The sequence below is a fragment of the Hemiscyllium ocellatum genome, chromosome 33, assembly GCF_020745735.1.
Source record: "Hemiscyllium ocellatum isolate sHemOce1 chromosome 33, sHemOce1.pat.X.cur, whole genome shotgun sequence".
In the NCBI taxonomy this organism is placed as follows: domain Eukaryota; kingdom Metazoa; phylum Chordata; class Chondrichthyes; order Orectolobiformes; family Hemiscylliidae; genus Hemiscyllium; species Hemiscyllium ocellatum.
In genome coordinates this window covers 2,158,355-2,163,910 of record NC_083433.1, presented here as the reverse complement: position 1 = coordinate 2,163,910, position 5,556 = coordinate 2,158,355, and positions in this window count along the sequence as shown.

Below are 5,556 nucleotides of genomic sequence, written 5' to 3'. Positions count from 1 at the left end.
CCAGAATCTGGTTTCCAGCATCTGCAGTCATTGTTTTTACCTTCTGTGCTTTTCCAGCACTACACTCTCGACTCTATACGCCTCCAACAGTACACCTTTCCAACCTTACCACCTTTACTGCTACTTTTATTCTACTGGGAACACCAGAAGAGGAGATCATAAACTCTCAATGTCTCTCCACTAATGCTGCCAGGCCTGCTGAATACATCCGGAAGTGGAGAAGTCAACGTTTCGGGAGTAACACTTCTTCAGGACTGGGGGTAGGTGTGGGGGGTGCTGCAGATAATGTGTGTGAGAGGCAGGGTGGTGAGGTGGGGATAGTGTAGCAATTTCGGGCAACACAGAAGCAGGGAGCAAGCAGTGGAACCTGGGAAAAGCAGCTAAAATGGACAGAGCAGCCACCTTTTTCTGAAAGCTTGACATGATTTCCCAGCAGGCTCAGCTGGCTGCTATCTCTGTGCCTGTACAAAAGAGAGCCCAGCCCCCAAGGTGTTCTGGCAGGAATCAGCCAGACACCTAAGTGTATTGGAGGGGGGAAGTGGCCACTATGCAGGCCTGATAAGCCAACAAAGCCTGGAGTCACGATGTCTGGGCTAGGCTCAGGAGAACAGAAGAGAGCCATTAGCACCTCCGTGTTAGCAAACGGAGAGATTATGAAACAATGGACACAGCCACGGAGGTCATCTCACCTGCACAGTAGGGAGGTGGAAAACACATCGGACATGGCCAGTGCCCTGGGGGCATTTCCAGACTATAACTGCAGAGGTACCTGGGCTCTCTCCGGGGGGCTCTCCTGACTGCTGGAACAGATCTCTCTCTCCCTCTCTCTTCGCTGGCTGCTGGGACAGGTCTGCTGTTCACCCTCACACTCAATTTCAAGCCTGGCTGTAAGTTTCTTACCCAGAAGCGTGGCGTTTTCCGAGAACCATATCAGTGGTTGAGGCTTTGTGGGAAAGGGGGTTCTCCACTGTCATAGTTATAAGCATTGCTAACTTGTGTAAAGTAAGGCCTTACGTTGTGTGCGTTAGCATCTTGTTCCCATAGTCATAGTAAACTGTATAGTGTCTAATGTTTGTCTTTCTTACGGGTTCTGGTGGGTGTTGATAATAAAATGGTGTTGGACTGTCCCTCTGCGTCTTGTTTGCTCCATTGCACCCTCACCACGGACCTCTGGTAAAGTCACGGTGTTTCAAAAGGCTTTGCCATAATTCCGGAGTCAAGAATCTAGGGTTTTTCCTGGGACACCTCGAAGCCGTCCACTCAGGACTGGGTCTGGTCAGGCATAAACAGCCCAGTCCTTTTCTCTCTTCCGGGGAAACTGCCCGAGTGGGTAGACAACGGGGTGGCCATTAATCCACTGACGGAAGGGAGAATCGCCTGAGTATTGGTGGCAGTGGGTTACCTGGGTGATATAAGGGTCAGACTTGCTGTGCAGCCTGCAGCAGTTTTGACTCAGCGCTCGCCCCAGAGGGAATCCCATAGTGTGGGATTTCCCCGGTTCCTAGAACCAGCTGGTGCGAGACACGCGCAGGTGGCCACCCTGTCAGATACCGACTCAGCGCGGAGTAAAGCAGGAACAGGACCCGCTACAATAGGTGGAGACAGGTAGAGGGTACGACCTGTTTGGTTAATGGGAGGAACGAATCTGGTTGTGGCAGGAAGGAAAGATCGATCAGAGGAATGGAATGGAATGGAGGGGAAGGGGCTGGGAAGGGAGTCGGGGGAGAGGTTATGTGAAATTGGAGAACTCAGTGTTGAGTCCTCCGCTGTAGGCTGCCCAGGTGGAAGATGAGGTGTTGTTCCTCCAATTTGCGGTCTGATTCGTTGTGGCAATGGAGGAGGCAAAGGGTGGTCATGTTGGTAAGGGAGTGGGAAGGGGAATTAAAATGGGCGGTGACTGGATTCATTCTTCCCATTGACCAACCAGGTTATACCCTCTACCTGTGTTCACCTATTCCCACCTCACCAGCCTCTCCCCCACACCTATCCCCAGTTTTGAAGAAGGGTTATACTCAAAACATTAACTTCTCCACCTCCTGATGCTGCCTGGCTTCGTGTGTTCTTCCGGCCTCTGCCTGTCTACCTTGGATACCCGCACCTGCATTTTTTAGTCTCTGCTGAGTATATCCAGCATTTTCTGTTTCTGTTTTTATGTTTACACTTCACCTATTGCTGTCCTCTCCCACCATGTGTGTTCAGATGGAGGGCAGGAGAGATTAAAGAGCAAAAGGGATGAGGGGTCATGTAAAGGAGCAAAGGTTCATTCAGACAAGCTATAACAAGGTGCTAATTAAAATTGATCGCAAATTCTCCATAGGGTGTATTTTTCCCACTTTAATCCATCCTTTAGGCCATTAGGATCAGGAGTAAGAACTTCCTTTCCCTTTCCCATTGCAAATAAAAACCTGATCATCAGGTATGAGATACTTTTGATTGTTGGATGTGGCACAGGTCTGGCCCATTCTTTGAACCTGTGCCATTGCAGTCATCTGAGCCATCTTCCACTTCATGTGGAGGGTTAAGATGGATGGGGGGAGGGGGAGAACATACACACAGAATCCAAATGCTGCCCTTATCCTGATGGACACCTTTGTGTGGTTGCATTAAGCTGAACGCAGATCCTGGGTACACAGGTGTCACTACGTACTAAGGCTCTACCTGCCCGTTGTTGCAAAGGGTGGGACTGTGCTCAGCGGCATGTCAAACCTGTTCTTTGTGGAGAAATTTTCAAAGAAAAACACCTTTGACCACAAGTCCATCAGGAAGTGGTAGCATGTAGCATCCTTGAGACCCTATGTGAAAAGGAGATGGTGGATACTGTTGGGTTGTTACCTGAGCAGACTGTCAGTCACTTGACAGAATGCCTCAGCGCCAGAACTTTTGAACAAGTGCCAAGACATCACTTGGCTGGTGGTGAGAAGGGCTTTACTTGTGAGATCCTTCATGTACACCTTGACTCTATGCACCATCACATGCTGCCCTCGAAGGCGCTGCAGTGGGTAGAGACATCCCCTCTGGAATATGCCTTTGTAAAGGAAGTCTGGAGAGTGGGCGGCACAGTGGCACAGTGGTTAGCACTGCTGCCTCACAGCGCTAGAGACCCAGGTTCAATTCCCACCTCAGGTGACAGACTGTGTGGAGTTTGCATGTTCTCCCCGTGTCTGCGTGGGTTTTCTCCGCGTGCTCCGGTTTCCTCCCACAGTCCAAAGATGTGCAGGTCAGGTGAATTGGCCATGCTAAATTGCCCGTTGTGTTAGGGGGAATGGGTCTGGGTGGGTGCTGGTTGTGTGAAAGCTCAGCCACGTTACCTGGCTTCCTGTGAACGCCTGTCCAAGAACAGAGAACCACCACTTGATTAACACATTTCAACAGCACTGTTTTTATTCAAGACTGTCAGTATACGAATATACAAACAATCCTGGGAGAAAAGCCACTTAGACCACGCTGGGTACTAAAGAGTGGATTCTCTCACCGTTGATAGGGAAAGTTGTTACATTTATACATAACTTCTCACGCAATACAGAGTCCCGTGTCATTAAGCTATCGCAAAGCATATTAATCAAAGTATACTTAATTGTAAGCTTACACATCAAAAATGCTCTAAATCTAACACACAGACACCAGCAGCCATCTGGTTAAGATATTAACACTATCTTTAAAGTCAGACATTAGTCCCCATTATTTTCTCTTGCTTTTCAAAATAACAGTCAAATCTCAGAGATGCTTTTAAATGTAAACATTCAAACCTCATTACTGTGTTACAGCTAGACCGTAAGGCACCAGTACTCCTCTGATGGCTGCCCTTTGACCTAGTGCTATGTACTATGTCATTCTCAGATCTGTGGGATTGGACATGTTTACCCAGCCTGTGCAAGGATCCTTACAAGTTGCTGTGTTAGCAATTTGTTTTGCTCAGCATGCTGGGCAATACAGCCAATGTGCTTCAGCCATTTTAGTTAACATTCTAAGCTCCATTTTCTATATGGTCACTATATCTATTTCCAACTTATCATTCCTCCCTTTTTATCATTTTATGATAACCTTCAAATATTAATACGTTGAAGTCGAGCAAACTCTTTTTCTGTTTCTACATCTAAATTGCCATCAGTCAAAAGTGTAGGTGTCAATCCTTCCTCCTGTGTCCATATTGGGCTTGTCTCCTTTCTACATCGGCGTCATGCGGGACAAGTTTGACAACTTCTCTTAATAAGGGCCCAAGCGATTCGGATACTAATACAAATGCCAAGAATGATGGCCAGAATGGAGAGAATGTCCAGCCCAATAGACTTTAGCCATCCCAACAGCTGACACAGTAGGTTCCACCAGGCACAGGTCTCCTTTGAGTCTGTGTGGTCCAGATCATATGCTTTAGTGGCAACATCGTTAATTAGTGAAGTGTCATTATATACAGCCGAGCTCTCATCCTCAATATAGGTACAATACTCCGGGCCAATAACTGCACATGCTCCCCCTTGGCTTGCTAAGAGATAATCTAAAGCCATCCTATTCTGTAAGGTCATCATTCACAGGGCAGTCTGCTCGTGTTCCAAATGACCCAGGGCATCAGCAGTGGCCTTAGCCATTTCCTCAAGCTCGTGACTGAGATCACGAATCTGGTCCAGAGCTTGCATGACCCCATAATTGGGCAGAAGGGCGCCAAAGAATCTGCTCCAAAATGTCTGTTGGTGGAACAGATCTCTCCTGCCTCAAGCATGAGGTTTGTAATTTGAATTAAGATCATGCCACTTCTTCCATTCGCTGTTAACCTCTGGGGTTGAATTCAATAACCGGAATGCTGGGAGGTGATATATCAACGCACAGGTGCCCTTAAAGTTAATGGGTAGGTATTCATAGGCTGTGTGATTGCATAACTAAAATGTCCCGTTAAGTGCAGGCGTAATACAGTGTTTAGCATGGAAGAGGACAGCACCCATGCGGCTTGTAGGGGCGTCGGGACGAGTCTTTTCATTAACACAAAGGTCCCAATCGTCCTCCGGGAGGCCCCCAAAGGGGTCTGACTTGGTTTGATCATGAGATATTATTACCTGGCATCTACTGTCTTCTAAGTCTCCCATGGCATGTTTTCCTGTATCACTATGAATGCACCATTTAAATTCTGGCACCACCGCTACTACAAAACCTTTTGGTACCACTTGCCAGGTGTCATAGCAACGCCTGAGGTAACCATACTGGATTGGGTATTGGTCAGAAATGTCTCTATAGGGAATAATTTTTGGGGTTTGTTGGGTACGCCTGTAGGTAAGACTGCATAATTCATCCTGACCAGTAGGGGCCGCCATCATGAGGAATCCGGACCCTACCGAGTGTGGGCCTGGGACACAGACTACTTTGGTATTCTTTCCTTCATCAGTCTGATTGTCAAGATGAGTTTTTACTTTTTCAAGGAAGCCAGTAAAGATGTTGCCGGTAAGGCTCGTTGCTTCCGGTAAATTGCTTCTTTTCTTTCGGTGGGTCTTAAGAAAACGGTACAGTGTGCGGGCGAGATTTTTTGATTTTAAGTAACCGGGAAAGTTGAACAAATAGTCTCTGGGGTCC